The sequence below is a fragment of the Protobothrops mucrosquamatus genome, unplaced genomic scaffold, assembly GCF_001527695.2.
Source record: "Protobothrops mucrosquamatus isolate PMUCROS unplaced genomic scaffold, P.Mucros_1.0 scaffold_146, whole genome shotgun sequence".
Taxonomy (NCBI): domain Eukaryota; kingdom Metazoa; phylum Chordata; class Lepidosauria; order Squamata; family Viperidae; genus Protobothrops; species Protobothrops mucrosquamatus.
In genome coordinates, this window is record NW_015386222.1 from 181,139 (window position 1) to 191,253 (window position 10,115).

A 10,115-nucleotide genomic window follows, 5' to 3' on the forward strand; every position below is an offset into this window, starting at 1 on the left:
TTCAAGGCAGATACATCTCTGAATGTATCCCAGTTTTTCCAATGAAGATAGTACATTAGAAACTCTGTCAATGCCTTCAACAATGACAGAGCTTCCAATGTACTGTTTCGGATAAAGAAATATCTCTGAAAGGATGATCCAACAACAACAACAACAAAACAGGACAATAAAAGAAGCAGCATGAAGAAAATATTTTTAAGTTATGGTAATTCATGACAGAAAAACATTCAATTCACACTAGAAAATCTCCTGGAAATTTAGCACCTTAATTGCATTTAATGAAAATGTTTTAGTGCAAATTGTTTTGGGAAAACCCACATCAGTGACTGATAGTTTACCCTCTTCCCCTCCTTAATACGGTAGTAGCAATATTAGTAATACTGCAACTGGGAATAGAAAAAATGTTTTGAGTCCCTGGCCTGCTAATTACTAGAAAAACAGCTATAATAAAAAAAAAAGAGCAGGCGGTAATGCAACTCTATGAGAAAACTAGAAATACTAGAACATATTAAATGCAGAATAGAACATGTGCTAAAATGAGGCAGATGGGCTGTTCAGAAATGTGAAAAATAAAAATAAAACTATATATATATTGTATGAACTGCATTTTCTTCTCACAGAATTCCATTTAATTATGCATCTTCTTAATGTTATTCTAAAGATAGATACAGTTTGAACTGCAATTAAAAAAAACATTGTTTTCACTCTCATTGAAACAATCTCTTTGTAGTTCTGAAACACAAAATCAACTGCTGTTTAACTAACATCCAAGTCTGAATCAAGGTCTTCACAATTACAACATATGTTTTAATCACCTCAATTATCAGAAAGACTGAATGAAGAAAAATCAATGTCTTAGAACAGTGGTACTGAAGAGAATTTTTGAGACTACTTTGGATGGCAAGAACAAATCATTCAATATTAGGTGAAGTAAAACCAGACCGGTCACTGAAAGGAATAATAACGAAGCTAAAGCTTAACTATTTTGGACCCATAATGCAGAAGCAAAAGTTACTGGAAAAGAATCTGATGTTTGGAAAAATCTAAAGCAATCAAAAACAAGGCCAGTGGAATATATGATAGCTGAATATTATCACTGATATCATTAGCACACATTTACAAGAACTCAAAGCAGCGGTTACTGACAGATAATCCTGGTGAACTGCTTTCATGAAGAATAAGAAGCGAGTAAACAACAGCCTTCAACTTAATTCATTATATGCCTTCAGTCTAAAACTTTACTTTCTTCTACAATGTGAGGCAGGCACATATATGTACACAGAACTACTTTATGTGTAAGGTAAAGTAAATTGCACTTGCCTTATTGACAGAGTAGTAATTTTTGCAGACAGCACATAATTTTCTTCAGTTCTGCATTCACAAAAACGAATCTATCACTTTCACAATGTTTAATGAAAGTAGACATTTCATAGCAAGTTGGTGCTCAGCAAATTTCTTCTAAGAAAAAAACTTGCTGGCAAGCACTATGGGAACTATTTTTCTAACAGCGTTAACTATAAGGTACCTGTAACCATTGGCAAAATACCTCAGGATAACAATCTTTTATCCACCTAATAGAGGACTTAGAGACTTGCTTCCTAGCATTGCCAAACATAGTATGTGATTTAAAAAAGCTCTCTATCCTTTTATATTTAAGAGTTGTTTATGTTTAAGATTCAGTTAAATAAACATTCTGATGCACATTTCACTTATTTCAAAATCTCTCCTTAGGATGATGGGGATTTGCTCAGAAGACCAGATAAAACTCTTTTTTTCTTTTTCTGGCTCATGTGACTTTAAATTATCTTAGAGAGGAAAAAAGGGCCAGGTCTTAATAGTACTGTCTATAAAATTAAAGCCACAAAAGCTTTTACTGATGGATGGAGCTGAGAGTTCCCCTACTCTTCTTGCTGAAGTAACCACTAAGAAAACAAGTCACTATTTTAACAAGAGCTTCCTATTAAAGGAAGCCAAAAGGAAGCCCACAGGTAGTCCTCACTTAATAACCTTTCATTCAGTAACTGTTTGAAGTTGATCAGTCCTCAAAGATATGGCTATTGTAGCATCCATGCAGTTACATGATCAAAATATAGGCATCTGCCTGTTGGCTTGTATTTATAACTACAGTGTGCACTTCAACTCCCCACCATTCACCTAACTTCCCCTTAATTTCTGCCACTACCTACCACTGCCTCCTCCAGCTAACTTTTACTGTAATTTCTTCTTGCCACTGGCCTGGGATAAAGGAACTGAGTGAGGGCACAGCCTCAGGATAAAAGCCCTGATCATGGCAGAGTAGTGGAGCTCATCTGCCATTGAGAACTCGCTGGGCCAAGTCAGGGAGTAGGCAGCAGGATGGAGCCAGTGGAGTTGGCAGGTAGCAGTACCAGGCTAGAAAAGATTACAAAACTATTTCTAAAGAGTTTGAACTCTATCACTCCACCATCAGTTAGATTATGTACAAATGGAGAAAATTCAACACCATTGGTACCCTTTTTAGAATGGTTGACCAACCAAGCTCACACAAACAGCCTGACATGCAATACTCTACCAGGTCTCAAGAATCCCAGTGTAACATGTCGGCATTAATTCACGATCAGGAGAACCCTGTATATAACAATGGTATGTGTAGCATGGTTCCAAGGAGAAAGACATTACAGGTAGTCTTCAACTTATAACCATTTATTTAATGAACATTCTAAGTTACATTGAAAAAAGTAACTTACAACTGGTCCTCGCACTTACGACCATTGCAGCATCCCCATGGTCATGTGTTTAAATTCAGGCACTTGGCAACTGGCATGTATTTATGATAATTTCAGTGTCCTGGAATCATGTATTGGCTATTTGCGAACTTCTCAGCCAGTTTCTGACAAGCAAAGTCAATGGGGGTAGCTGGATTCACTTAATGATTCACTTCCTAATTGCAATGATTCACCTAACGATGGCAAAAAAGGCCATAAAATAGGATGCAACTCAATTAACTGCCTTGAGTAGAAACTGAAGTTCCGGTCCGAATTGTGTCATAAGAGGAGAGCTACTACGTATGCAAAGTGCAGGGCAATGCCTCTCTCATCAGCAAAGACCAATGGAATACCAGATGAATTTTCACTGATCCTGGCAATTGCAAGTGGAAAGCCACAGGCTTTAATTTGTTTAATCTCTGGGAAGGGGCCAATAAACTTTGAATCAATAATGTAAAAAAAACAACTACAGAAAGTTACACCAAATCCCCTTCTGCAATTTTAGCCCTGTGTGCATCTGCTACATTTTAGTAGATAGTCATGCTATTTTTAGTTGCTCCTTTTAAGAGGCATTGGGCCACTTGCCTGTTATGCAGAAATCCAAGATGTGGGGAATTGCATTTATGAGTGGTAGAGGGGAGCACATGAGGTGATAGCTGAAAGTTGTCTTAAATGGGGACATACTGGAAAAAATGTACTGTTGTAAGCAAATTCTGCAAAGGATAGAATTTCAATCCAGTTGTCTTGTTGATAGGAAATGTAGCATCTTAAATATTGCTGCAACAATTGGGTAATTTTCTCAGTTTCTCCATTTAACACTGGATGATGCATATATATGGCAAATGAAGGTTAATATTTAATGTGGAAAAGGTCCTTCCAAAATTTGGATGTAAACTGACTTCCTCTGTCCGAAATGATGCGATTGACCAATTCTCTATACCTAAACCTATGGTTCAAAAGAAGCTAAATTATTTCCTGGGTTGGTTGATGGCTCTTGAAAGGAATGAAATTGGTCAGTTTCATAACTACCAAATCGTTGATCAGTACCTGCACTGGGGTAAGTTGGTAATAAAATCTAGTGATCTGTTGTCCCAGGGCCATGACAGAATCTTTAAAAGTTGCAGAATGCCAGATGGCTTTCTAGGGATTGGTTTTGCTTTACAGCAGATATGACAAGAAACACAATTCTTAACATCTGCCATTACCCTTAGATACAAGAAGCCCCTAAGGACTTGATGGGGTTTTAAACACCTCCCTGCCATTGTCCTGCTGTTCTGTTGTTGTGACAGTGTTGTAATACTTATTGTCTTAGAGGAAGGGGAGTGTACAAACAACCATTGTGTAACAGCTGCCCTTCCTGTATAGTAAAAGGTGAAAAATTGTCGTCAAGGTTGTCCATTCAAGCCCTAACATATAGATCCTGCTGCTGCTATGCTCTAATCTGTCTTAAGAGATCAAAAGTCTCTGCTCCCACACTTTCAAGGAGGCATGACTTACAATTGACTCAGAAGTTACTTGGCTGCAGCATGGTTTTTTTTTGGGGGGGGGGGGAACTGTGCCAACCTCATTTGTCAAGAGGTGATGGGATTGTGCATTCTGCAAAACCTCTAAATTCTTAGGACCTGTATGTATGGCCAGCTATATGTATTGACCAGCTATTTCCAGAAACTGTTTCCATTGTTGGAAAGCAGTTTTCACTGCAACCAATTCCTTGTTGAAAATATCATGGTTCATTTCTGCTGGGAGAAGAATCCCAGAGAAAAGGCACCCGGCAGTAGATTTGACCCCCGCTTTTTTCTTCCTTTGAAGTGTATCTGCTCCTATTATCACATCTGAAGTGACAGTCTGAACTATGAATGGATGGATAGGATCTGGGTGCCTTAGAACAGAGGTCCCCAACCTTTTGGGCACCAGGGTTCAGTTCCGTAGAGAAAGGTTTTTCCACGGACCGGACAGTGCTTGGTTTTGTGTGCTGCCTGCATCCCATGGATGGGGCTTTGCTTGTCTGTGTGGCATGCCATGGCCCGGTACCGGTCCACAGAAAAAGCCTTAGAAGAAGCTGTGAAACAAAAAGTTCTTTTAACTCTTGAAATGCCTTCTGTTCTTGAATAGTTTACAAGAATTCCCAACCCCTTTTAAAAAGTTGAGACAGTGGTTTTATACAGTCAGCAAAATTAGGAATGAACTTCCAGTATAAGTTAGCAAAGCCCAGAAAACATTGCACATCTATTCTATGTGTATACATGTGTTGTACCTTTGCGAGATCCATTTGCACACCAACTTGGCAAAAGGCTTGTTCTCACAGAGCCTTTGTAGGGTGTTTCGACATGCAACTCCTGCAAGGAGGTATTTTCAGAATAAACCAAGATCCTTACGGTTTCTTCCCCGTCTCAACTGTTCCAGCTTGCTATCTATTATTACACAATATTGAACCAAGTCTTCCAAATTATCTGAGGTGTCTTGCCCATCAGTTCATCTCTCAGGTGTTCAGCAAGCCTTTCTCTGAACTGGTCTCTCAGAGAGAGACAGCTTTCCATCCCACATGTCATTGCATCCCACATCTCTGGCAAATAATTTAAAATCTAAAATGAATAACTCATTCTCCTCTATCCTTCTTTCTTAATTCACTGTGAGTCTTCATACTGGATTTTCAAAGTACGAGGGCAATTCGGAAATAAAACTCTGTTTGAGCATGTACAAGAAATAGGTGGGGATAGCAACACCTGTCCTATGGCGCCGTGCGCAGTTCAGTAATAATAATAATAATAATAATAAAGTTGGAAGGGACCTTGGAGGTCATCTAGTCCAACCCTCTGCTCAGGCAGGAACCCTATACCATTTCAGACAAATGGCTGTCCAGTCTCTTCTTAAAAACTTCCAGTGTTGGAGCATTCACTGCTTCTGGAGGCAGGTTGTTCCACTGGTTAATTGTTCTAACTGTCAGGAAGTTTCTCCTTAGTTCTAGGTTGCTTCTCTCCTTGATTAGTTTCCATCCATTGCTTCTTGTCCAGCCTTCAGGCGCTTTGGAAAATAGCTTGACTCCCTCTTCTTTGTGGCAGCCCCTGAGATATTGGAACACTGCTATCATGTCCCCCCTCATCCTTCTCTTCATTAAACTAGACATACCCAATTCCAGCAGCCTTTCCTTATATGCTTTAGCCTCCAGTCCCCTAATCATCTTTGTTGCTCTTCTCTGTACTCTTTCTAGAGTCTCAACATCTTTTTTATATCGCGGTAACCAAAACTGGATGCAGTATTCCAAGTGTGGCCTTACCAAGGCATTGTAAAGTGGTATTAACACTTCACGTGATCTTGATTCTATCCCTCTGTTAATGAAGCCTAGCAGGCAACGAGGAGTGGAAGGAGAAGGTTGTGTTGCAGTTGACTCATCTGCTAGGTCAATTGAAAATGAACCCTGTTTTAGAAAATCCCGCCAAATGTGAAGTGCATGCAATATGATTCCTGAGTGCGAAAAAACGTTCGGCAGCTGCGATTCATCACGAACTGTGTAATGTTTACAGGTCAAACATGATGAGTGAAGATACCGTACGCATGTTTAAAGATGGACGTGCTGAGTTCAGCGATGAACTCGGGCAGGAAATTGACAAAAAGGTCCGTGAAGTCTGTCGGTTCACGATATCTGCACTTTCTTTACACTTTCCCCAAATTTCTCGGACTGTTTTGTACGAGATAGTGACAAAAAATTTGGGATACCGCAAGTTCTGTGCCGAGCGACTACCACCTCTTCAGGCACCTGAAACAGTGGCTTGTGTCACACCGTTTGATGATGACAGTGCGCCTCACGATGCTGTTTCAGGGTAGCTTCATTCCCAGGCAGGATATTTTTTTGCAGAAGGAATTTCAAACCTTGTAAGACATTATGACAAGTGCCTCAATTTGAATGGCGATTATGTCAAAAAATAATGTAATGTAGTTTTCTAATGTGCATAATAAAAGTTCTGTATCTGCTCGCATCTGTCATTGATAACCAAACGGAGATTTATTTCCAAATTACCCTTGTATCTTTTGAACTTTTGCATGAAGTCTTGGTAATTGTCCAGCAGCAGGTTGTTGCCCTTCAATGATCAGTACGGCTCATTTAGTGGCTCCTTCCGTTAGCAAACTTAGCACAAAAGTTATCTTGCTCCAATTTGTGGGAAATTCCGCTGGTTCTGCCAACCACAAACAGTTCACACTGAGTAAATTTGGTTCCAGCTGTTATGTTAGCTGCATCATGGCATTATGTAAATTGGTAATTTGTATATCCACTTGCTGCTGATGTTGTAACAACACTCAGCTAAACAATGTGCTTGGCAGATTGGCAGAGTACTCTAGGCAGATTACTAAAGACCAAAGGGGGTGGTGGTCTTCTGTCTCTAAAAAGAAAGGAGGGGATCTGCAAGACTCATATCAAACCTTCAAGGTAGCCCAGACAAGAAACCAAAACCATGACCATGAATGCTACCTTTACTACAGGTAGTTCTTGACTTATGACCATAATTAAGCCCAACGTTTCTGTTGCTAAGCAAGACAGCTGTTAAGTGAATTTTGCCCCATTTTATGACCTTTTATGATATTGCAACGCTCATAAGTGTGAAAAACAGTCATAAGTCACTTTTTTCAGTGCCGCTGCATCTTCAAACAGTTACAACAGTTTTGTAAATAACTTTTTTATTCACTCCTACTTCCGCAAACATTTATAGCAGAAAAGCAGAATTTACACCACCGTACTTCTTTCTCTTACAAGCCAGTTCTTTAAATGAGAAGTTCTGCTAGGTCTAGCACAATGATCCATTTCAATTCACAAAAAATATGTACTTCTACTTCCAACATAATATTGAAGAATGCTTCTGTATATTACAGCCAAAATTGCACTAAACAAATGCCAATACTACCTTAGTCTCAAGATATAATATGTAAACAATGTTGACTTAATATAAAACCTAACTATTACAGAATAATTCAGTTTATGGTAATTAAAATCTAAGCCTGAGTCCTGTAGCCTAAAATGCAATCAATTGAGATAATTAAAATAAAAGGAACTTGCAGGAAAACATTATTGGACAGTAATCTTGAAATAAGTAATTTGAATATAATTATTTTACTCCAGTGACAGCAAAACCATGCATATGAAGCATTTTGATCCACATGTACAATGGGAAAATTAAACTTATGTGCAGCAATGGGACTAAATGTGTAAGATTGTCACCATCATCCCTTGCAGATGATAATATAAATATTATATTTACTCTGACTAGCTATGCTCATTATTTCCTAGATAAAGGGAAATATATTAAGGTCAAAATCTGAAAGGAAGCCATGCTGAATTAATAATTCATACCTAAACATCATTGTTTGGCGACCCTAATGTTTTGCTAGTAGACATTTTATTCATGGGGCTTTGGAGTCACTGGAAATAGGAGCCCAGCAACATTTCAATACTCATAACAAATTCAGTTTATCTTAATTTGAATGCAATCTTTGCCAGACTAAGGATATGGCCCATCCCCTCCCCATTGTTTGGAAATTTCCATAGTTTCTGGGATTATCCAGCAACATAGGAACCTCAGATTTCAGAAATTGTTGGGGGTGGGGAGGTCTTTAAATCCAAACTCAACAGTAAGCAACATACATCAAGGTACCCACCTGCTTCTTCTAGTTTAAGATTATAGTTAAACTTAGACAATTGGTGAAACAATAGAGCTAGTATATTGAGGATTACCTCAGTTTCCTACACTGAGCTATCCAAAATTCTGATGTGTTTTATTCTGCAGCTAGGCAGTAGTTCCGGCCTTCATTTCAAGTTACCTTCCTTGAGATACTGTAGTGTCCCAATACTTGGTACTGTACTGTACCAAGTCAGACATGGGTCATTCCTATTGATAAAGAGAGGTTGCATTTTTGTTTTCTCCTATCTCCATGTACCAAAAATAATAACTTTACCTTAATGGTTGTCAGGGAATCTACAGTACATCAAAATGGCACTTACAGAATCCCCCTAACATTAGGGGGAAAATATCCACTTTTTATATGGCTAAAAAATTGCATACAATTTCAGTGTTCTTGTGTGAGATCCCAGGAGATCTTACAGGAAAAAAAATACCCAAACTTGGTGATCTCGTGATATTTGACACATTTAAATAGAGACAATTTTTGAGAACTCAAAGCCTGAAAATATTCCAAGATCTTGCTTTGCATCCTTGAAAATCTGCTCCATAAGACTAGAAATTAAGGTTGACTAGAACAGCATAAGAAGTAACAAAGAAGCTCCAGAGGGAAGATAAATCTATGAACATTGCCTCACACCTTGCACCTCTTTGCCGAAAGCCTTTTCTGGTTAGGGTTCCTTCCACAGATGGAATGAGCTCTTTTTTAAACAAAATACTAAGTAGGACTCAAGCCATTAGCAGAAATCTAGCTAAAGTAGTAGTGAAATCTTTAGTTGCTTATGTTGTTAAATCTCTGTGCTAGTAAGTATTTAGATATAAAGCAAAATTTTCATTTGATTGTATCACCAGGAAGCATACATATCATGCCAGTAATTGTTTTTCTATAAATCTTTAATACAATAAGAATTTTGTAAAAAAAAAAGCAAAAACAAATACTGTGACTACATTAAACAAAATTATTTGTTGGCTAATTGGTTAATAGCTTCCTTATGATCAACCAAACTACCACAATAAGCAGGCCCACTTTCAAATTCTCCAGAATTCAGTGCAGTATTTGTACTTTACTACAGTAAAGACAATTATTTTGCCTGGTTTTTGTTTTTAGAAAAAAAGTTGGGGAACTATACACTGCGCGGAGTAATAAATAACTAAATATACAACCTGCCCAGGAGATGGACAGAAAGCAGAAAGGATTTTATCAAATGTTATGAAGAACATAAACTCTGAACACTCTTGCACAGTATTTTGAGTCATCCCACTGTAACTCTTTTGTAACTATAGAGTTCAAATATATTATGAAAATATCATCATTTTCATCATGCTACCATTTATAGTTTATCCCATCAAAAGTTTTTCCAGTCTCCATTCTTTGATAAAGTGACTAAACTAGCAGACCAGCAAAATGCTGTGGACGTAGTATACTTAGATTTCAGTAAGGCATTTGATAATGTAGACCACAACCTACTCCTTGGTAAGCTAGAAAAAGGTTTGATAATGTAGACTACATCCTACTCCTTGGTAAGCTAGAAAAAGGTGGAATATCACCACCAGATGGATCTGTAGCTGGCTGGCAAACCGTACTCAACAAGTAGTCCTCAATGGCACCACAGCCACATGGAGAAAAGTAAGCAGTGGGGTACCACAAGGTTCCATCTTAGGCCCAGTACTCTTCAAAATCTTCGTTAATGACTTAGATGAGAGA